At 44.4% G+C, this 24579-nt stretch overlaps 2 long non-coding RNA genes across 2 annotated transcripts in view; both read right to left on the bottom strand.

The window, feature by feature from the left end:
* The window catches only part of LOC118172405, a 53745-nt gene extending 36547 nt beyond the window's left edge, over positions 1 to 17198 (bottom strand). Inside the window, exon 1 of the long non-coding RNA XR_004753684.1 lies at positions 17108 to 17198. This is a non-coding gene — a long non-coding RNA (uncharacterized LOC118172405). The remainder of the gene's footprint in view (positions 1 to 17107) is intronic.
* Positions 1 to 17350, bottom strand: part of LOC118172404 — a 156508-nt gene extending 139158 nt beyond the window's left edge. The window contains exon 1 of the long non-coding RNA XR_004753683.1: positions 17295 to 17350. This is a non-coding gene — a long non-coding RNA (uncharacterized LOC118172404). The remainder of the gene's footprint in view (positions 1 to 17294) is intronic.
* Between the last annotated feature and the right edge of the window lie 7229 nt (positions 17351 to 24579).

Genomic DNA, 24579 nt, shown 5'->3' with positions numbered 1-24579 from the left:
AGAATTGGAAAGGGGCACCTATGGAGCACCATGAATAAGAGACAGGGGTTGGTTGCTCTGCAAGATATTCAGGTTCATCAGCTTTTTATTAAAGAGGTGGGAATTGGAAGTCTTGAGAACAAATCCCTTACGCAAAAAGGCACGTTTCTATCCAAGAGGAGAATATCACCACAGATGCACCTGGCTTCTCAAAGGGAGCCAGACATTATTTCACTTCTTTATGCCTCAACTTAACTCTAAAATTGGAGTAGTGGATGTACAGGTGCATGTGAGACAGAAAATTATTGCTGTAGATTAATGTTCAAACCCATGTTTCAGGTCCCACAGGAAGGGTGCTCAAGATTTGCAAGATTGTTCGTACCTGAAGACCCAACCACACAACAAACAGGAGCAACATATGAAGAACCACCACCTCAAAACACACTGCTTACCATCCACTCCTAAACAAACCCAGAGGAAAAGCAAGCAAAAGGTGCTCCAGCCAAGCACAGGTTATAAACTCAGCTTCAGCATAGTTAAGCCATTCTGCCCAGTTTTCACATTTACTGAACAAAAAATTCCTGGATTCGGTTCCCTTAAAAATAAAGGAAGCCGTGATTTCAATGAGCTGCAGTGACCATTGTAAAAGCTCAGTTTTCTATGAAAGTGAGGAAATGGATTCAGGAGTACTCAGATTCCATTGGCCTCCATAGCTTTGATTCAATCAAAGGCATCAAGAAGCTGATTGTCCCTTTGTTTCCCTTCTTTTTCCTCTTTGTAGACTCAGAGAAGCATAATCCTGAATTGATAGCTTCTCCAAATGCTCAGGCTATGATTTATCAGTCCAGGAGGCTGCAGTGGAGAAGTAATTGCATTAGCACCACCACTGATAAATAGTGCTTTCTTCAGACTTACGAGCCGCTGAGGGCTAATTACTCCTCAGATTCCAGATTCCGTTTGGCTTTAATCACAGGGTGAATCATCTCCTTCCAAACATGGCAGATATTAATGGCAGCACATTTGTCCTAATTAATCTTCCATTGGGAAGGCCTTTTCTTTTAATTAAAGACATGAAAATGTGCAAAAATGACAAAAGAGCATGTGGTCGAGTAAGGACAGGAGTCAAAGCACCTCAGAGGACAGGGAGGATTGTTTTCATGAGGAGATAACAATGAGCCATATTCATCCTTGGCATCTGGATTTTGGCCACGTCAGGCTGACCCATCAAGACAAATTCATCTTCAACACTTCATTTAAGGGAAAGTGGTGTTGATGAAAGAAGTGGGGACACTTTTAGTGCCTTTGGCTTTGTGACTCAGTCTTTAAAATTAAATTCCCTCCCAACAGAGAGCTACAGCTCAGTTGCAATATGCAAAAGCCAGCAAACCAACAGGTTATTTGGCTGCAGAAGCCTCCTGCTGCCATCTGTCCAAAGACAAGACAAAGGAACACTAGAGCTCAAAAGATGTGGTAAATCAAAATGCACATCAAACCTAAGTAAAAGTAATGTTTCACCAAATGCTCACTAGTTCCTGAGACACATCCTTCAGCCTATCAAACAAACCAATGGCATATATCAGCTCTTACAAAGCCTGCTACTGGCAACACTGGCCAAAAACACAGATTCTCGTGTCAGTCACTGCTGTGAACTAGAATCTGATGAGTTACTTTCATAGCCATGTGTTAGGTGGGTAACATGCAAAATATGTTTCTCTGAACCACATAATAGAGAATCTTATCTAGGTTATGTTTTGTGCAGTCAAGTTCCTCTAAGTTAGAGGTGAATCTGAGTGAATATAACCTCATGGCACAGAGTGCTCTTTGGACTGACATAATTTCTGGTTCTCTGTCTCAGAGACAGACTGCAGAGGGGAGAAAAAGCGAAGTCAGGAACAGCAAGAGCAACTCATCCGTCAGTCTCATCTTATTTGGAGTCAGTTGTCAGATAGCTTACCACCCCTACTTGGCCAGTTGATAAATACACAGCTAGTCTGAACAGTGGGGTTACAAAGAGGCAATTATTCTCATGATGTACGCAGATAAGATGGTGGGATAACATTTTGACATTTCTTGTAGCATATTGAACTCAGGAGCTGTTTTGTTCCCAGCATCTCCACCATTGGCCAAGAGACATTTTTACACAGTGCTTTTCCTGGGACTTCACCTACATTTGCACCTTATAGCTTTCTTAAGCAAAAGGCCATTTGGACTGCAAGTGTATGTACTGCTCTTTTAGTTTAGAAAGAAGAAACCCCTGTCCAAAGGCCCTTTGAAAACAGACCAATACGTGAAAGAGTTGTTGCCCTTACCTAGCATATTTTAAATATTCCAGCTTTAGCTTAACCCGATGGTTGCACGGTGTTCCCAGACATTGAGGAAATGTACCTGGTACATTAAGTGAGACTGCAGTCGATACTTCTAAAGTGCCTGTTTATGCTGCAGCAGAGAGCTGATAAACAGCCTTGCCTCTAGTTTCTCTTAATTTAGAATTCATTACGTCTCTCTTTCCATGAAAGATAAACCAATAGCTGCCCTTGACAGCTGTTTTCTTTGGGGTCATTCTCTCTATCCACCCATCTAGTCTTTCTTCAGGGGGTTTTGCTCACTGTAATGCTAGCTCTATCAATTTCATTCAATTCTTGCAACACAATCTACAGGGACTGAGGAGGACAAAGCCAAATGCATTTAACCATTTGGGCACCAGGCATCAGTGTGAATTATGATAGTTAGATCTGTGGGCAACAGCAAGAGCTCTATCACAAGAAGAAAGACAAGTAAATGAGAAGATTATGCCAAAAGGTGAAACACTCAGCAGGATGCCAGCTGGATTGACTTGAGATGCTCTCCTTTGGTTCAGCCAGTATTGCATCTGGCTGGAAACCCTGCCAGGGCCTCAGCTGGAGGTTCAGTTGCGTTAGCATGCCAGATAGACACACAGGGCACATCCAACCCTCTTAAAGCAGAAATTACTTTCCATGACTTTGATTTACATTCAGAAGTACAGATGACTGTTTGAAGAACACAAGAACCAGTGATTAGACCAGTGGTTCATTTATCCCAATACCCTTTCTCCAACAACAGCTGTAGGAGATGCTATTTACAGAAAGTATGTAAGCATGTGATCACTTCCTCAGCATGTTCCCCCGGCACCCATGGTCATGCACAGGGGATGTTGGACAGAACGCCCCTCCCTACTCCCTTTAGTATCCATTCAAAGACTAGTTATGTGTGAAGTTATCTTTTCCTTTCAAAGCCCAATAATGTTATCCAATAAGTTCCTCCAGATGTTCCCTGCCCGAGGAAAGCTTATGAAGGAAGGTAAAGATGAGCTGTACAGAGGGCTCCCAGGGGCCTTTATTCCTGTGGAGGCACCACATAGCTAAAACATTTAGACTAAAAACATCCCAGAGAGGAAACGGAGGCAGTAAATTTCATATTATCCCACTAAAAAAAACAGCGCTGTCATTAGAACTTTTTAATGGTACTGCAGGAGCACTGTCTCCCTTTGCAGAGTACACACCATTCATACCCACAGGTTTATCACATTATCCATTCCTAAGCATCCCAAAAGGTGGGATGCAGAGAAAATGACCAAATTATTTTTTCTGTTCACAGCTGAGCTTATTTCCTCTCACATGCAGCAATCAGCATTTGCTTACTAAAGCTATACCACCCTATATCTGTAAAGCTTGTGATTAAAAAGACCTAATCTGCACTAAATTAGTACAGAATGGCAAGAATAATATTGACAGAGCCTTGATGGTCAAAGTCCCAAAATGCTGATAGCAACAATAGGCTTTAATTAGGTTTAAGTAATCAGAAAAGAGAATGAACATAGAAAAGGTTTTAACTTAAAAGGGAAGATGTGGTAAGTCTTGCAGTCAAATTAAAATGAGCTATTTTTCAGGCTGAAGAGACTTCGGACTGTTTTGTCAGGGACATCCCAGAAGCCTCTCCTGTCATTCACAGGAATGGCTTATCCAAATGTTTGTTCTCCCTATGGAGGATTTAAACCGATACTGGCCCTGTTCCCAGAGCAGGTGATTTGAAACTTTATATGGACATGGACTCCAAAAAGCCAGCATGTGACTTCATACCAACACTCCCATGTACAGTCTTCAATCTCAAGGGCTGATAGCTAAATAAAACTGGGAAACCAAGCTCTGAATTAATCTTGGGAAACTGGCAGCACTCAGACCTGCCCTCCGGCACCTCCACATCCTACTGCTCCACACTACTGCTGCTTTACAGAGGGACAAAGGGCAGAATGGCCACGCACCGGACTCGGGACTGATGACAATAAATTGTTTGCCCAAGATCTGATGTCAGTGGTAGAGAAAACCAGCCTTCGTCCTATCACTGTGTGTACACCAGTAGATCCACATCTGGCATGACCACATTGCAAATGCTAGTCACAAGAGGCCTGTGTCCCATTCCCTCCCCAAATAGAGCTAGTGAGAGAGTGACACCAAATACCAGAACCAGGAATAGTGTGGCAAACCCACCTATGCAAAGCAATACACTGTTGCCAAAAAGCAACATATCACAGAAAAAAAATGAATAATTAACTGATTCAAAGTGCCCAGTATCCCAGTGAAATGGAGAACACTACTATTTCTATGCTGTCAGCTGCCTTTGGACAGCACTGGTAAGGAGGCCACGTTCCCTGGCAGCAAAGCTCTTCCCTCTCCTCAATTGCAATAAAAATCCACCTCTCCTCACCAACCTCTCATTAAAAGTTCAACTGATCCCCATCCAGAGAAACATAATTAGGCTCTAGCTCCTGGGAATTGCTATCAGTTTGCTCATACTGGCTGGTAAATGGCTGAATATCTCCATCCGCCTGCCAGGCCACGATAGGGTTTCCAGCACATTTCACCGCTGCACAGAGCAGTGGCTCCCAGAGCTTGGGAGAAATCCTGTCTGCAAGCCCTCAGCACAGCCCAGGCTTCTAGTGTTCTCCTGATAATACAAACTGCCAGCCAGCATTTTTAATTAGAAAAGCAGCTCTGATGCAAGAAAGTAGAGATTAACCCATCAAGTCACCCTGTCCCATTTCCTCACCAAAGAATAAACTTGTTCAAAACCTCTTTTCACTGACAAACTGCATCAAGTATCACTCATATGGAGAAAGGGAAAATAAAACTGTTCTCACTACTGAAAAGTGTTAGACCTCATAAAAGTCTACACTACATGATAAACCACAACACTATAAAAAAAAACACCTCTTTTTAAGATAAGGAGTACAGCACAGCAGAGGATCTAGGAGACTTCCTCAGTTCTCCTCAATCCTACAGTTGGATTCAGCTTGGAAAGTACTTTTTTTTCCCCCTTCACAGCCAGGCTCTGCATGACCTTGGTCTTCTTCCCTCTGGACCTCTCTCCCCACCCAAAGATTCAAAAATGGCTGTAAAAACTCAGATGTTCCGCCAAAGGGCCCAGCATAGTACAGAAATAACACAGTAAACATGTAAATTCTTCCAAAAAGTCTATTTATTCTCAAAAAGCTCCTGTGCTGTTTGTCAGGGACCTAACCAGCCTACAACATGGTTCTCTCCTGGCCCATTCATCTTTTTCTTCCTACAGAAATATGTATCCACCCACGTCTCTAATACAGCTCCACTGTTGGTAACTGGGAGCCCTGATATCCTCCAGCTGTGTTGTTTTGCTGTCATGGCATAGATTTTATCCTCATTGTTCCCTCCATCTTCAAGTCGTCCTGCCAGCTTTATTTCACATGTTGCTCCACTAGCCTGCTATTTATGTTGCCGTGTGATCAACTACATTACTGCAAGCACTGTAGCATGATGAATAATGGCATTGTATGGATTTTTAAGTTTGCACTGACTTTTTCACAAAATGCAGGTAATGGGGAATCAACAGAAATCACCACTATCTTTCCCCAAGTTCAGAATACTTATAAAAACATTCAATATTTTTAAATAACATTGAGAACATGTCACACCTTAATCTGAAGTAAAAGGCAGCTGCACCACTCTGCCATGGATCCATTTCTAACATAGGGTAGAAAATGGATCTAGAGGCTGCAGACCTTGTATTTAAGGATCATTTTCTCTCTTAGAAATCTAGAATGCCCCCCGGCACTGATGAGTGAAGAAATAAGACAAGGATGAAATAAAGGCAGGGAGAAGGTGGGCTGAGGACCTGGCCAGAGGTCAGGATGGGGAGGTCTGTTTGTCTACGGAGCAGGAAAGTTCCCATTGCTATGAACATTAACTCAAATGGCATGAGGTACTACAGCAAGCTGGATTAGAAAAAAAAATCAGAGGGCAAAGACCTGGCCCAAGTCATATTTCCCCCTTCGAAAGGCTTGCAATTAGGTCCTCCCTTTGCACCCTTATCCTCTTTTTTTTATTATTTTATTTTAAACCATCATATCTACATTCTCCTCAGAGTACAGTTACACTCCACTACAAGCTCCAGTTTATTTAACAGAAAGCCATTATCCGTGCTTGTTGCCCTCGCTTGTTCCCTGTGCTCCAGCAGGCAGAAAACACCTTGTTCAAACTGGGAGCCAAGCTGCTCTCAGCTCTTTCGTGCTGTTTCTTTAATTTCGGCTGCATCTGGGTGCAAAGAAACATCAGATTCCAGTCTGCATCTTATATCTCAGGCTCAAACAAGGACCCAGGGTTAAGACGAGTGGATCCTTGCTTTGTCTTTTGCAGGTATTCTTCAGGGCATCAAAGTTTCATTTGAACTGTTACCTTCAAGTCAAGAAATATATTGCTCATGGATCTCCAGGGAACGTGACACAAGTGAAAGTTATTAAGTGCACGGCCTCAATATTTGTCCATCCCTGCCCAAAGAGGCACAAGACAAGGCTACTCACTTCCCGGACAATAACCGGTCAATCATTTCAAAGCCTGGGGGGAGTAAAAGCACTAACAGTGGTATTAAAGCAGAGCATCATTAACAGTGCTGCGCATTCACTGCAGCAACATAATGAAAAGGGAATATTTATAGCCAATATCCGTTTATGCAGCGGGCACATCTACCCCTACAGAAACTAATTCTGATGTTTATGACACCTTAAAGATTACCAGACCTGGTCTTGCAAAACCTGAGGCTCTTCATCAGCCGGTGGCTATGGATGGCATTTCAGTGTCACATCCCAGAACAGCCAGACAACTGGTTCACTGCGTGTACAAGATGGGCAGGAATCCTACCTCGCAACATTTTCTTCAGGCAATAAACATGAGCTTTTTTTAAGGTGTTAAGAGATTTGCTGGGTTTCATCAGAGATGGAGGAGGAAGAGGCATGCTGATGGCAGAACTGAGACTAAAAGCACAATGCTGGACAGAGCTTGGTTGGCAGTTTTATACATTTGGGCATTTACCACACCCATGGGTGGTAGCTCGCAAATGGTCAGTAAAATACAGAAGCACACAGAGGATTGTTTTCAAAAAGCTTATTTTTGCAGCCAAGAGAAGTCAAGCTTGATAATTAACAGCAGTCATGTTCAGAAGAGATACCAGGAAATTAACTCTGCTTATTTTTTCTCCTCCACATGCAGAGCATCCTAAGGTCTGTGGACACAACCAGAGGATAAAGTGGATGCTGAAAGGAAAAATGCAAGGGCTCATTTACAAAGGAGTCAGGAGAACTGTGGGAAAGGGAGGATAAAATATTACTGCAAGCTAACAACAGTAGGGAAAAGGCATAAACTATAGCAATGCTGCTGATAACAAAAGCATTTACTTACAAATTACAAAAACAGGGAAGTCTGCTTTTTTCTTAATTGATTTTTGGGTTCTCAGGCTTTCATTCTGGGTTTATTTTTTTCTCCTTTCCAGTATTATTTGACAGCCAGGCCATGCCAGTACTATTCTAGCTGATGTGTAGCTATGTTACAGAAGAAAGCCTTCCTTTGGTTTGGGGGCAGGATGAGTGGAGGTGGTGCAGGGGAACAGGACATAGCAGGAACTGAAATCTGTTCTTAAGCACTGGGGCTCATGGAAGAGCTTCACAAGCTTTACATCCAGACATAAACCACAGTTGTGCAACATGACAAGTTTATTTGACTGAGCAACTGTAGCTCAGGTCTTATCAGCTCATGCTAATTAGCTCACCAGCACAGCTTCCTAACTTCCAACACTCACCTGTCCCAAATACCCCACCACCAAAGCCTTGACAGTACAAAGCCTTCAGATGGACAGAGCTAGAAACAACCGGCATTCATTAATACTGCACACACCTAACACCCTCAGGAGGGAGGCAAGTCTTAAAAAGAAGTCAATGAGATATGTTAGCAGTCTAGAGAAGACTTCTCAATGTAGGTTATCAAATAAGGCATTGCATTTTAACTTGAACTGCAGCTGACAGACTTCAAGGTCTCTAGTCATTTCCCCAGAAAGGACTTTGGACCACTGCAGGTAAAAATCTCTTTACCTAAGTTTTCAGCCTGCTGTAAGCTGCTATTCCTTATTACCACCAACATCCATTCCCAGCACATAGCACTTCTCAGCACTGTCTTTGGGAGAAAAATTATGCATGATGAATCTTCTTGTGACCTTTAGTGTAAACTTCCCACAGCAAGAAGAATGCCTGAGCTGCCTTGGCCAGCGTGCGCGCACACAGCCAGCACAGCACCGGTTGAGACACTGCCCTTTGGGCTCACGTCATTTATCAAGATAGCAGGCTGTCAGGCTCCTGCCTGACACACACTGGCCCAGGAAAGGAAAGCAGTGACCATTCACCTGAAAAAAAGTAATAGGACACAGCCGGGTGTTTTGGTAGGAGAAAAATTCTACATGGCAAATATATCCCACCGAAAAATTGGAAGCAGACTAATTGACAACCAGAGAGATCTGGGCAGGGGGCTGATCCTTGTGAGCAGTTTGATGGGTGGCTGCAAAAGCAAAGAGAACACCTAAGGCTTGTGCTTAATGCATTAAGAGACCTCAATCCACCAGCACCTCCTGTCCCTGTTTCACACTTTCCCAAAAAAAAAAAAAAAAAACTGAATTCTATCAGGAACAGTAAGGAAGGAGGCAAGCATCATTGAAGGACAAACATAAGCAAAAAGTTCTCCTTCTTGATTTTTTTTATATATCCATACAGCAAACCAAGGACTACTCTTCAGTTTTGCTCGGGGAGTGAAGACAGCAATCCCTCCCACAGCAAGTAGCATCACCTGGAGCATCTCACACTTCAGAAAGGCTGCACCATACACTTCAATTGACATTTGCAATTCTTTACAATATGAAACCAGAACTACTTGGCTTAAACTTATTACTATATAGGTTAAATCATTTCCTTTATGAATGTGTTTGGGATGAAAAGAAAAATGGGTTCAATAACAAGTCAGCTCATTCCACTGGTTAGTGCATTGCCTATTGCCTCAAGCTCACTCCGTCCTTACAACAGCTTTGGAGAGCACAGAAGCAAACAAAAAATGACAATACAGGGAGCAGAAGGGGAGAGCAAAGGAAGGAAAGAGGAGTTCTCATCTCAAAACAGATGGAATGACTGGAGCACAGATTCAGAGTTATTTCTGCAAGAACAATGAACAGATTATTAAAAGCAGCCCATCTTATACTGTCACACTGATCCACAGGAGTCTTTCCTAGAAAATCTAGCAGCTTTCTTCCCCATTCCCAACTCACAGCTTTCTGAAATCAATTCCACAAGTAACCACATCCTTTCCCTTGAGATCTTCTTTCTTTCCTTCTGTTCCAGCCTTGCTCTGGACATGGCCGTGATGGTGCACTCAACCTGCCTCACACCACCTTATTACTCCCTAACAGCACAAGCAGTGGTCATCCCAGGACTTCTCCACTCTATTTCAGTGCATTGACTGACAACCTAATGGCAGAAGCACATAGCAAAGCATTTCCCAGTGCTCAGATGAAGTGTTGGAATATAAAGACCACGAACATCAATTGCAAAGTTTCTGCATAACTGAGCACAATAGATTTGACATTTCAATCACATTAACACAAGACACAGATCTGCTTGACTGACAGTCTCTGATCTGACTGCTGGATCTCACCTTAACTGCTTCAAGTTCAAGGCAAGTATACATTTTATATACATGTATTGTCTGTCCTTGCTAAAATCAAGCCCAGTTTCTCCTGAATTGAAAGCCAAGGCTTTTATGGACTGCAGAAAAAAAAAAAAAAAATCAGACCCCCTTGATTAGGTATGATGGAACTCTGCAGATAAGACCTGCAAAACGCAGTCACCAACAAGACCAGGTAGCCACTTCAGAGAAAGACATTCACCTTACTTCATAAATGCCTAAGGTGCAGGCTTTGTTCACACTCCTGATCAAATGCTCCATCAATTGGATTCTATCAAAAAGAAGGACATTATGATCCAGACAAGGAATTTGCTTTTAAGTCTGTTATCATCCTGAGGGGAACCCAAGCTGTGCTTACAAGTTGCTAAAATTCTCCCTCCCTATGCCATATGTTAAATTTACACTTAGTGGAACAAGGCCTTGTATAAGCAGCACAATTTATTAATGAGGGATTTTAAAGTGACTTCCCATAGTTGGAGGGCTACATTTCTGAAAAGATTTAAAGCTCTTCAGATAAGATTTTCCTTTTATACAGAGGAGCAGAGCAAAGGACACATTCCCCTTTTTGCTCCCCCAACCACACTGATTATGATACATGGCAGGTGGTGAAAAGCAATTTCTAAGAGTAATAAATGTGCTTTTGCTCAGGTCCTCACCTGAGGAGGACTGCATTGCCTGCCTACCACCAATTGATTTGCCAGGTTCCAGTTGAAGCCACAGTTATCCAGGCATTTTTCATGGCTTGTACTCTCACCTGTGTTAAAAACACAGCATCTTTTTTGGGACATTCCAGAGTACACTAAAGAGGTAACTAGCAAGTCTCAGCACCTTCAGGGCATCTTGGCTTGCCACATTTGTACATTGCCTCAGGTATTTTCTTAATATCACTTCATAACAATTTCAGGAATGCTCTAAGGGTCTGAATCTTCCAGCTCCCTGAGGAATTTTATCTTTTCAATTGAATAGCAAGGTCTACCAAAGATTAGGACTCTAGGTCTGGTGTCATAGATGTCACCCTACCACAATTCTGGCACACAGCTGTGTACTAATTCCAAGAGAAACAAAGGCCTAATATGTACAAGACCAGCCTTGGACTTTACTCCCCAAAATAAAGAGCTTAAATACTATCAAGGTGTCTTCACCTGTCAAGAGTGGCCTATGGATCACAAAAGAATTGCCTCAGAGGCATAAATACCATCTGTATTTCTGGCCTCTGTCCAAGCCATTGACCTCTTCACCGCATGTGTGGCAGAACGGATAAATGTAGCCACTGACATGTCCAGGCAAACCCCTCAGGTATCCAAACCCAGGCTGAGACCCCTTCAAGGACTATAGACACCTCTGGAGACAACACATCAAGAAAAACTTCAGGAGGCACCAGAGCCTCTGGTAATTCCATTTTTTTTTCCTAGAGATGCCTTACTGCAGGCCAGGTCCTATCAAGCTGCAGAGCCAACCCATCACCAGCCCTCTTTGTGACAGACAGCATCACACATTGTGCCAGAACAAAGATCTGATGGTCAACCGGCTGCTGTGATGGCTTATCCTGCTTGAAAATACAACCTAGCAGTGGTTCTTTATACTACTTATCTACAGCTACGCTCCTGCATCTTGTGACCATCCCTGCCTCATGCCTTCATACCTGTGGATTTTCATATGAAAATGCTTCCGTAGCAACTCTCCAACCTAGTGCCCGTTATGGGAGGGAAGCCACAAAAAATGTTAACAGCTCATGGCCACCTCCCTGCCCTGTGACGCACAGGGGCCATCCTTGCAAAGCTCCAATAGCAAAGCTATAACAGCATTTTGTTATCATCCAAGGGGCCCTCTGAGACATCAACATTAGACTTTTCATCAAGACTATCTTTAACATACAACAAAGGAAAATGTTTCCATTCACAATGGCAAATGTTTACCACACTTGGCTGCAGAAAGCTACCCCAGCTGTTACCCATAGGCCCAGAGGAAAAAATATCAATAACCAGCTATTAAATCTTCCACTGATGATCCATTCTGCAGGGTAAATATATGCACAAACAGAAGAATAAAATCCATTGCTCTCCATGGGACTATTCAGACCCTGACTTGGTGCTCTGGAGGAACTGAGGCATTATTTGCGCACCACGACTGATGAGAGAGGCAGAAGGATGAGATGAAAAAAGGGAAGAACTAGGAATTTTAGCAACTTGTAAGCACAGCTTGGGTTCCCCTCAGGATGATAACAGACTTAAAAGCAAATTCCTTGTCTGGATCATAATTTCCTCCTTTTTGATAGAATCCAAAACTAGAACTCCCTTCATCTGAAAGGAGCAGTGCTCAGCTCCTCAGCCATCAGCTCCCCAGATTTCACTCAAGGAAAACCCACAAAAAAGTTTTAATTTGTTTCACGCTATTTTTCTTGGCAATTCCTCAATAAAAGGTGATAGGGCTCATCTGAATGATCCATCCACTCAAAAACTCTTTGAGCCAATATGTTTTCACAAACAGCAGCTTGATCAATTTGCCTGAGGATTTGGGGATTTTCAGGTTAAATGCAATCCCTAAGATATAACACACACTGAGAAATTAACTCTTCTGGAAATTATTGAATCCTTCACTACTTTTCTAAAATCATTCTGTGCTGTAAGAGCCAGCAATGGATTATACAACATCTTGAGAACAGACATGAAAATAAATGGAAAATTCACCTTAAAATTGTTTATGCCTGCCAGAAAACCTGCCATCTTGCACCACTCTGCTCAGGTCTTCTTCTGTTTCAAGAGTTCTTTTTGTAGTCACACCCATAAAAAGTATTTGAATATGGATAACAAAGCAATATTTTAGCTTTTTTAAAATCTTGTTTTATTATTGACCCTGATAAGCCTGAAAAACAAAAGTCACACAGTCCTCCAGATACAGCAAGCTATGTAGACATCACCAAAAAAATCCTATAAAGCACTACTAAGTACCTTGTTTTTTTGTCTGTCTTTTGATTAACACATTCCCCACCCACCACCTTCAGCAAGGTTCCCTTTCCCTAAGTTCTGGTTTTCTGCATCTTTGTCTGTCACCAGACTCAGTCCAAAAACTTTCAGAGCCATTTTTGCCATGTCATTGTGTGACCTTTCTGCAAAGTCTGTACAAATCTGAATCCTTCAGTTTGGGTGCAGCTTCCTCTTTTCCCTCTCCAGCAAAGGATTTCCAATGCCTCCATCAGTTCTTGAAATGCATAAACAAGGACATGTTAGCCTCCATTTTTTTTTTATTTTTTTTTTAACCTTAGTCTCAGAACCACCATTTGTCTCCCAACAAAAGAAACTGAATAATTCCTATACACCATGGTGGCCAGACAAGAAAGCCACCGGGATGAAAAAAAATCATTAAAGCAATCTTTAGCTTTGCTGTGGGCACAGCCTTTCATAGCGCTCGCTGTAGACATGACTATTCCAAGAATCTCGTTTTATGTCACTAACCACTCCAAACACATGCATGGACAACACATGTTGAACTAAATGGTCCATATGGCATCCCTCATACTCAAGTGGAGATGGCTCTTCAGACACTCACTGCAAGGAGATGGTGAGCTGCTGGGCAGGTCCATTGCTGACCTCTGATGGTCGGACACAGACTTACACGGCCAGGGGCAGCCTCCTGGGCAAGGTGGAAGGATCTCAGCTGAGGGGCAGATCCTGAGCTGTTTGTCTAGGTTTACGTAGACATCAAGCAAGTTCAGAGGGAATAAACCATCTTGGAAAGCACTCTGCTTTAACCCAACCATCTTGTCTTTGCAGAGACCAGTTTGAGCACAATCTCAGGTCACAGGATGAGGAAGAAGCTGCAAGCCAGTGGGGTAGGATGATCCTTCAAAACTGAGCTGAGGGTCCTGCGTTGCGTTCAGACCTCACCCAACCACAGCAAATGCATTCACAACCCACCGGTGCCTATTTATAAGGTATGTGGAGACCTTAGCCTCCAGACCTCCACTCTGCCACATCAACAGCAGCACTGAAGGCACTGAAACCCCCTGCCTCAGCAGCCACAGTCAACTCAGGAACTCCAGTTCAGTTATGAACAGAAAAACAGGGCCAGCATGACTGATAATTAGACCTGGTCATAATCAGTGTTTATTCTCTGCAGAACAACACACCAGAAACAGGAAATATGTGGCGGAGGGAGGCACTGGAGAAAGGGCGAGATGTTTCAGACCAACTGCCTCTGCCCCACCCTACTTCTCTCCCCTCCCCAAAAGTCATGGGAGCTAAAATAACATTTCTTTCAGCAAATGTCAGATGGAGGAACTTTCATGACTCATCAGCTGTTGTTTTAGCCTGCAAGGGACTATAAATTACACTAATTAGAACATGGTATTTTTCTTGCAGTTATACAAAACACTGTCTCTTCCTGTGACATCTAAGAGCAGAGCCATCAAGCAGGAGCGTGCTCAGTACATGTTTTAACTAGAATCCACAATTCACTTGCATGAAAAATCCTCCTAGCAGCAAATTGGTGAGAGCTGGCAGAGCACATCAAGAAAGCTGTGCTGAATTATGAGAGGAGGGAGAGTAAATTAGCGGCCAATCAAACCTGTCCAACAAGAAATGGAGCCATTCCTTACTGTCAAGGACTACAACACCAGTATCACTTTCACTCTGAACAGGAAAAAAAAAGGTAATTTACAGGGTCTTCAGTCACACACACCACCAGCACGTGCAGGTAATAAGTTTAGCAGCTGGGATTGCGTGTGTTTTGGGAGCAGCTTATTTGCATTTGGCCACATACACACATGCACAATCTTAGACAAGCCAAACAGAAAAGCCTGGATATAGGCTGTCACTTCAGCTTTCAAGCCTGAATTATCCCAGCAAAGTAAAAGCAGGGATTTATTCAGACCCCAACATCCCAAATCTGGCAATTACAACAGCCTCCTGCAGAGCCACTGCCCTGACTCACCTTCCAGCAAGATTCCTTCAGAGCCAAATACAAAAAGGGATTTTTCTGCTGCACTCCTCGAGTGTGGCAGTGCAGTATGGAGTCCCAGCCCATACACCCCCACCTTGGGGTCTGTATGTGAACAATGCACCCACGGGGATGTAACAGATGAGCCCAGGGCCGTGGGGCAGGCTGGAGGTGGATAGCAAGCAAGGAGGGACCTCTAGCCTTGGCCAACAAGTTGTCAAGTAGATCGAGTCACACATTTCTCCGCAGAAAATTGCTTTCTTCCTGGAGAGTGACTTTTCTCAAAGCAGGATTGTTGTGTTTCATAATGTTTAAAGAGTTTATCAAGTTCAGCACTAACTACTTTGATTTTCATAAACATCTCATGTGCCACTGTCTAGGCTGGCAAAGACTAGGATATGCTCATTATGTATTGCCACCAGACTTTTCAACAATGTGGGGGGAAAAAATGAAGATAAAGCTTTAAAAAAAAAAGAATACCATCTAAGTAGTAAAACCACTGCACAACCCATAGCAAATCTCTGCCTCCAGAAACTCCCAACGCAAACAAGAGCAGAAGGCGTCTGCTTGTGCTCTGCATGGAGATAGCAGCCCAGGAGTTGGAGGAGAGCAGTGAGGGCCAAAGCCCCAGGGATTACTGCTGTGCTAAGAAACACAAGCCTTTGGCACCAGCAAAACCCAACGGAGCGTTTCCCCAGCTGTTGGGAGCGGGGGCCTGCAGGGAACCCTCGCACTGCTCCGTGCAAGGCACCGCCGCAGCCAAAAGCAGCTGGAGCCCAAGTGCTTGAGGGCAGCTGCTCCAACAGCCCCCCCTTCATCATGAGCTGGGGGGCACAGGGGGATGGGCCCAGCTGCCTGCAGATGCCTCCCCTGGGGCCGGCCCCACAGGTGCTGGCTCCGTGCCCCAACACCCACAGGGACACTCACCTGCCCGCCACCTCGGCAGGGAAGAAGCGGCCCCCTTCCCCTCGCCCTTCCTGCTGGAGTTAGCAGCTCGAGTGCAGCGGTATCTGGCGGACATCTGGCCACTTGGATTTCCAGACAGTGACTCATGCACACATCCTGGGACAGCAGAACCTGTGGTGTATGACCAAAGGTCCCGCTTTCCCTTGATTGTGCAAGCTTTAATTTGCACCTGAGCCTCTTTCAGGCCTAACGAGCAAGGGGCTGGTTCAGGTATTGCATTCACCCCCCTGAAAACAGCCCTTCTGGCAGGGCAGCAGTGCACCAAGGGGATCACACAAAGGGCCACAGCGGGATTTGAACACAGCTCTGCAGGCCAGGGCACCACCGAGGGAGCCACAACGTACATTAGAAAATGAATTCCTTAAGCAGAATACAAGCAGCAGGGGGAATGAGTCAGAAAGTTTGTTTCTGCTGTTTGCCATAAACCACCCAGGTGCAACACAGGCAAGTCTCCTGAGCAAAGGAGGTCGCCAGCACCTTGGCTGGGGTTAGCAGAGAGCAGGTCCTCACCCCTCACATCCTTCTGACACAGCGCAGTTGTCCACCAGCTATCAGAGTCTGAAGTGCCCTAATCTAGGGTAACGCTTCTCAGCTAGGGGATTGTGAAAGCCTGAATAGGACGCTGCTAGGTGCTGGAACTATCGTTCCTGTAAGTACAGATGTTACTACTCCACTGCTAGCCAAGATCTACATCATCTTTTTGAAGCATGTGCAAGTATAAATGGGTCCAGCATTCTCTCACCAGAGTTTTTTAACTCTTAGTTTTACAGTAAACAGAATTAAAAAGAAAAGAAAAGGAAACCTTCAGACTCTGTTAAGGTATTACCACCCCAAGGAGGCAGAAATACACTGTACTGGAAGGTCTCTGCATGCTATATACACCATAGCAGGACAGATAGAGGCACAGCCAGGTAAAACTACCCAAAACCCATGGTACATTTGTCCTCCCACAGGGCTCCCGCAAAGAGGACAGAGCCCACAGACCCCCTTGCCATCCCCAGTCCCACCCTGCTCTTGCAAAAGACCCTAGGTCTCCTCTGCACAAGGCTCGCTCAGCAAAACAGACAGCATATGGCATCCCACAATCAGCCATATGATCTCATCTTGTCTGACTGCTATTTTTACAGCTTGTTATTAATAAGCATAAACCAGGAATGCGAGGTGCTGTCACATTGGGTATTCACACGCTTGCAGCCCAGATGTTGCTTTATCAGGATTACACATTGTGGAGGGGCCATGCAGGGCTGTGTGTGGGTTATACAGCTTGTTCCCAGCCACGAGCAGGACATTGGTGAGACAGAAACAGAGCAACAGACCCATCCTCAAATTAAAGAAAATGACCTTTTAACAAAACTATAGCATTAGGCCTACCTTGGTGAGCTGGTGAAGGACAAACCAGGATTACCACAGTCAGCAAGAGACACAAAACTTTGCCAGTGCGGCTGGAGGGGTATATGTACCCTGGGCGGGGGTGTCAGCGGAACAGCTGAGCTCCATAGCCTTCATAATGTCCCCCCCACCCCTCCTGCTATCTATTGCCTCCTTACTACACTGGCAGAGAGGAGATAAACTGGGGGCACCTGTTGGGGGGCTACAGCTGTGGAGCACTCAGCTCTGCTCTCACTTTTGCCAGACCCTTCCAAAGTTCTCACTGGCTTCAGGTCCTCACCACCAATAAAAATAAAAAAATAAAATAAAATAAAAAATAAAAATAAATAAAAAATAAAAAAATAAAAAAAAAAAAAACAGAATTGGGTGTGGATGATAATTAGTGTGAGCCTCCAGCCTCACTGCATGGATAAGGGGAAGTCCACTTCTGAGTCCCACAAGTAGGTCCAGCCTGCTGTTTCCTAGGCTGCACAGACACGGTATAACAAGTGCAGAAGCATTCAGATGCCCAACAGGGGCTGCATCTGTGCCACTAGCCAGGGTGGTGTCTAGAAGCATTCACTCAAAGACAGCATCAAGGTCCCATTGCTACATGAGTTTGAAGTCCGTGTGTCATCCATCAAGTTCTTTTAGCCTGGATGGACACACAAGTCGCTGGGGGCACTGCAGCCCTACCTTGGCTGGTTCCCCCCCCCCCCCCCCCCAAAAAAAAAAAAAAGATACGTCTTCCTGTGGAGATTGCCCCAAGAGAGGCTTCAACAAGCCCCCTTTGACCAAAGACACACTGGTCACCTCTCTGACCTCACGATCTGCCGTCATGACAGGGGTCAGCCCTGCCCCATCATGCGCTCAAGTGTTTTAACCTGGAGATATGGAGAACAAAATCTCTTTGAAGTCAGCAATATCCAGAGGAAGAACAAAAAAAAAGGGGGGGAAATGCCCTCCAACACACACAAGGCAACATGCCAGTGAAGGAGGAGAAGCATCTGGCAGCCTGGCAGGTGTGGAGGGCACACGTACATTGAGGTGGTTTCCACCCAAAGCCTTGCAGATTAACCCCTGGGTGCAGAAATGTCTGCTCATGTACTGTGTGCAACCTTCCAGAGACACAGAGCTGGAGACAGGCTCACAAGGAAGGAAGTGAAACACTTCTCACAGATGACAACCAGAAATAACCATCCAAGGCAGGGGCCTCTGACCCTGCTGCAAAAGGATGGGGAAAGAAAAAAATGAAAAATGGGTCAGGGAAGGCAAAGTGTTGTGCCTCCTCTCTCTGGTCAATCAGATGATCCTACATCCTCTCCTGCAAATCCCTAGGCCTGAGAGCTGAATCCACATGAAGCTCTCATTTCATCCCCTTCTGATCTGGGGTGAGGTTCGGGGCTGATTTCATGGGGCAACCATGCATGGTATCTCCTGCTCCTGGGATAAGGTAACAGAGGGGAAGACAGAGACATGGCAAAAGCACATCATGCTCCTGGCATGATATAAAGCACCTGGGGAAACCGAGGAAGGAGCAGGATGCAAAGATTTCTTCTCAAAAAGCTCCTGGATGAGTTCCAGCCATGGAGACCAGCTGGGGCAGCCGGCGGGTGTGGAGAGCCAGAATGAAGAGGAACAGGAAAGACGAAAGGCTTGCCAAAACTGGATCCATAGGATAACTTTCTTCCAGTCACAAGGCCTTGAAGGGAAGAGGGAAACCTCAGAGGTCCCACAGTGCTTCCCTCCTTCCCTCTCCAGCACCTGCCTGTCCCTGCTCCTGCCGGGGAGCCAACCCCAGGAGCGCATCTCCTTGCTCGCCCAGCTGGAAAACACACTGAGGAGGGATCCTGGTTTTGAGAACAGAATGGGGCTTCTTAATGCACCATTGTTCAGTGCATAATTGCTTCCTTTCTTTCCCGCACTTCTGGTAAAACAAGGGGCAATTCCTTCTAGCTGGAGGCAGCCTCCTCCAGGTTCTTACTTAAGTCCTTAAAGAGAGACTTTGCAAGGAAATAATTGCTGCCTTTATACTTCAGAGTCTTAACAAATATCTTTTGACCTCATTTCAACACTTAGTGGGCTTTATTTAGGTGTTGAAGGGATTGTCTTTTCTTATTTTAGCTCCTGCAGTCTTTTCTTTCTTTTTTTTTCTCCCCTTCCTTTCTGTTTCTTTTTCCTCTTTCAATCCCGGAAAGAACATATGCATTTATAAAGTCAATTCAGAACTATGTTTAGCTTCAACGTTGTGCAAATTTAAAATTACTTCCAACAGTAATGTTTAATTCTGAAAAATAAGGTGCTTTGGATCAAATTAAATAAGGCTTTTAAGTAAGAAATATTAGTTTATACCCAATATATTCCTGCTTAATGCAGGCTAAAATTTATATCCTGGCTCCGAAGGACTAAATTGTCCATCAAATTCTTTACTAAACCTATAAATATCTCAGGAGGTGAGGAGGTTTCATCAGCTCAACACAGCCAGCATATGATGGGGAAACTTCAGAGAAAAATGGCTTTAATAAAGCAAATATGGTTTCAGTGAATGGTGAAAGGTCTCACAATAGCAGCATTTACACAACTCTCTTTCTCATGCATGGAAAAAAAAATGCACATCTGTATTCAGTGCCAAAGGGAAGATGAAGGAAGGTGCAGCCCTTACTGACCCAGGAGGAGAAGCCACCAGCTGTCTTGTCAGATAGCGCTGGAGCCCAGCCACCAGGGTCTGGAGTGGACTAAAAGAAGAAAAAAATATAATCCAGGCATCTAGTATCACTTTGCTGCACAAGGACGCATGCTTTTACCTTGTATCAAAGTGCATAATTTGGATTGTGCACCTGAGGAAAGAGACTGGAAATGGTAGTAATGTGATCACGAGGACACTGAAAAGAGTGACTGGACTGGCAGTCTCCAGCATGGCTTGGTTTTAGGGCTCTCCTGGATAAACAAGGATAGGCATAGCAACACCCAACATTATAAGATTAAGTTTTTGGGTGACGCCCATATAACCAAAAATTGAGAAAATGCTGAACACACATATTCCATACCACGTAAGTAACCTAAAATCACAGAGCAGCACATGCACTGGAGACTGAGATGGAGAAAGACCTGTATGAGAGCTGACTCTTGACAACCATAAGCTATCTAGCAGACTGGTCCATCTATCCTTTTTTTTTTTTTTTTTCATTTCTCTTTTTTTTTTCTCTTTTTTTTTTCTTTTTTTTCCCCCAAAGCAGTTCTGAAGCCTATGGGCTACATGTCATCAGCAATAGTTCGGGAAGATCACCTAAGGCTTAGGAGTTCATGGATAGTCTAGAGCCCATGTGAAAAGCAAGACAATAGTGTGCTATAGAAAAGGAAGATGTGAAAAATCGAGACAAAACCATACAAAGTTGGAGAAAACAGACTAAGCCTTTTTCCAGGGCTCCCTTTCCAGCCAATACACAAGTTCAGAGTCAAGCAAATATTTCCCAGCACCTCTGTCTGTCACTTCAGTTTTGCATCCTTATCAGCTGTGGATTGGCCCCGTTACATTCCTCTTGCTCTCCAAAGGGCCAGGAATAAATCACACAGGAATGGTTTGAATGCCTGAGACTTAAGCTCGTGCTTAAAGTTAAGCTTGTGGTTAAGTGATTTGCTGGTGAATTTAGGCTCTCGAGTATTTGGCCGAATTGGGCCTAATGGGTTTGTCCCAGTGGAGTAGTCAGATTTGTAGGAAAGCTTAAGAAAATAGTTCTTAAATAAATCACATAATTTCAGAAGTTCAGAAAAGTATGATTTTTTTTTCTGCTTCAGGTATAGTTTTGCAGGGAGGGTGGTCTTATTTTATCAGGTGAACATATCTTCATTACTTACATGGACAATTTATACCTGCAAACTGCACCAGCTCTTTCTCTCCTCCCTCCCCAGCACACAAGCCCAGGTAAGTGTTCCTTGCAAATGTATTGTCAACAACAACAAAAATCTTCATGAACAATATATTTATTGTTCCCGTTTAGAAAAATAAATACATTTTTAAAATATTCAAATTGAACCAAGGGAGTGGGAGGGGAGGGGTGTAAAGAAGGGATTCGTTTTCCTACCATAACACCTTCTTAAATTAACATTATTACTAAACAAAGGCACAAGGCACATCAGAAGACACTTTTAATTAAATTGATTTATGGGAAAATTCTATGGATTTCTGCCAGTTTACACCAGGAGATATTTTGACCCTAGGTGATTCTGTGTGTGGGAGAGATGTGTACCTCTCAGATAGGGGCTTCAGGGGGATCTTTCTGTTTGAATTTTAAATAGTCAATCTCTATTTGTGCTTATCATACAGCAAAACCTTGAGGTACCTTTACAGTTTGATCATAGATTGTCCTTGCTTGAGATGATTATTTCTTTAAATAACAAAAACCTGAAAAAGCCAAAACGTGCATATCTTTGCTTGTTATGTGCATTTTGTAGGGGTTGAGGGTGGAGAAGCACATCACCAGATTGAAAATTTTTCCTGTGGTGACCAACATTGAGGGGAGAGCAGTGTGGAGGAGCACATGAAGGCATTGCACAGGAATACATCTGCACAGCTTCTCTTAGAAAATCCAATTCACTCTGTGGCCTTTTTTCCTCTGGCTAAGCAGCTCTTCACATCTGGCAGCTTCTCTCGCCCAGCCTTCTCTCCAAGACCCCCCTGCTTTAACAAAATAGGTCCGTATAATCCTCAGCAACCCCTTCATCCTCTCCATTTCAAGCCCCTTCAGAAATGTCTGCCCAGAGGCTGTCCCTGGTACCGCAGCCAGCTAAAAACAGACCGTGTGGGTGAGACCAGGTGTCCGCTCATCACTGCCTCAGATCCTGGAAGCTCCTCTTCTTTGTGCCATTGGGAGGCAGATATTCATCTCAACCCAGGCCCATGGGTTGAGAAAAGTGAAATGAAAATGCAACCAGCCAGCACCGACTGGACCGACGGGTTAAGCCAACGTAGAAATGTGAAGAATGACTGCAGCAGGTCACGCCAGGTAGGCCAAAAGCCAGCCGATGTCTTGAGTGGGTGTTTTCCTGCAGCTGTCTTCATTCCTGCTGGTAGACCTGTCCAGCTTCTCCAGGAGAGCACAGAGTAATTCCCTGCTGTGCTTCATCCCTTGGCAGCCATCTAAGAGCTCAACAGAGGGTTTAAGCAGGTACCTCAGTCCATGCTACTTCTCAGGTCTACTCACACACAGGCTGCAGCTCAGGCTTTATGCCAGGGTCTACGGCCGTTGCTGTAGGATAACAGTGGGCCACTTAAATACACATCAAGTAAAAAAGATGAAGGCTTCCTCCTCCTTACCAGCAGTCTCCTTTCTCCCTTATCCTTAAATCCTTTTTCCCCTCTTGCTGGGAAAAATGCTGGGTCTGTGCATCACAAACGTCGTCCAGCAGAACATCCAAACAATCCATGAGAAGACGCCTTGGACTCTGTTCTCTCTGCTGCAGCCAAGGTCTCATTGACTGGTGGAAAAGGGGGCTTAAAAGCCTTGCTCTGTTGCTACATGTGATTTGCATATCACAAAGCAGAGAGCTGCAGGCTTCAGGGCCATTACAAAGTCCCAAAACCTCTTCTGTGCCTGTTTTTGGCACCAGCCAAAACGGGCATGCACTAGTCCAGGAGGAAGAAGACAACGCTGGATAAGGTCTCTATAAATTAAGGTCTTTCTTTTTTTTTTGACAGTGTTTCTTCACCCCATTGTCCTGATAATGTCTCATCCACACAGAGAAGCAGCTTTGCTATTTTCTTGGAGTCCATCCCAGCACGCTGGCTGTAACTCTCTCCTCTGTTTTTGTTCCCTCGTTTTGAACCGATGACGTGCCCCACCATCGTCATCAGATAGAACTTTTGTCACCCTGTTTGATGGTGATCTGAACAACATGATCCCTTCCCTCACTGGAGTTAAAAGACTTTATGACTTGGATCAGTTCCACCCACTGTCCCAAGACTGATACAAACTGGGAGTGCATTGACTTTTGTTAAAATTTTACATTTGTTGAGCTTCTGCTGCATGTCCAGCCCATTCACCTTCCTGACACACAATTGAGTTTCCTCTCTGCATACCACACAAGCAGGTGACACGGTAACAGAAGACATACATACAAAAATGCAGAAATAATCTATTGATCCTGAGCTTTCAGAAACATGTAGGTGCAGAAGCAAGGAGAAAACATTCCTTTCCAACCTTCTTTTGGGCAAACAGGTTGGGTGTGAAGAAAGTACACACACAGATTCTTATAACACCATTGCTGTCATCCTGGAGGGGCAGGGGGGAATGGTAGATTAAAAGTCTTGTTTCTTTTTTTCTGAATGCTTTGTTCCCTCCCTAGGCTCTCACCTGCAGCTGGCAACAAGCTGAAAGCAGACCTGCAGGGGCAACCTTCACAAGATTTGCCTTGCGAGCACAGCCAAGCCTCCAGACAAATTCCCAGTTCTTTCACTCAGCTGTTCCTCTCTCCACATGACTGGATGTTGCCTCTCAAAAGTGACTCATTACAGAGGCATTTTGCATTTTTGGGGGGTAGATACAGCTACTCGTTATGTGTGTGTAAAACACTTAGCACAATGGGCTGTGATCCCTGTGGGTTGGCTGCAGGCTCCACTCCAAAGCAAACACATAACCCCACCACACAGCCCTGCAACTCACATAAGAACCTGTGAATTTTTTTGGCACCAGAAGGGACCACGTTGAAGTGCAAAGCTCCTGCATTTTAAAATGCCCCTGGATTTGGCCATGCGTCTTTTCAAGACCTCCACATGTACACACATCCAGTTACACAGCTTGATCAGAGGGCCATACAGTGTGGGGGAAAGGAGGTATCTCAGGGAGAATCGTATAACTAACTAATGCCCAGTATATATATATACATATATATATGGCATATATATATATTTATGTATGGTATATATAATATATATGGGGTGTGCAGAAGCTGAAAGACTGTTCTGCCTAGATGCAGCCTTTTTCTGGCCCTTCCCAGAGGCCAGGAGCAGGTCCCCAGAGCCCAGCTGCCTTCAGAGATGTCCATGCAAGGCTGCAGGTTCTTGGTGGGGGGGGGTTGGTGAATGCCCTCCTCTCCTGGCTGAGCCCAGAGGGCTCAGAGAGCATTGGGGAATGCTTCCCTCTAGACAAAGCACCATATGAAACTCTAATAAGAGCCCCTGGCTGTCCACCAGTGCTGCTATTTGCATGGTTCTTCCTAAGGACCTAGGAACTCCGGGGAAAAATGATGTTTTTCTTCGGTTCCAGCCCAAGAAAGTTTGGTGCAGAGCAGT

The sequence above is a fragment of the Oxyura jamaicensis genome, chromosome 10 (assembly GCF_011077185.1).
Source record: "Oxyura jamaicensis isolate SHBP4307 breed ruddy duck chromosome 10, BPBGC_Ojam_1.0, whole genome shotgun sequence".
Lineage (NCBI taxonomy): Eukaryota > Metazoa > Chordata > Aves > Anseriformes > Anatidae > Oxyura > Oxyura jamaicensis.
Note: the sequence above shows the minus strand (reverse complement) of the source record. Positions and strands in the feature narration are given on the sequence as shown.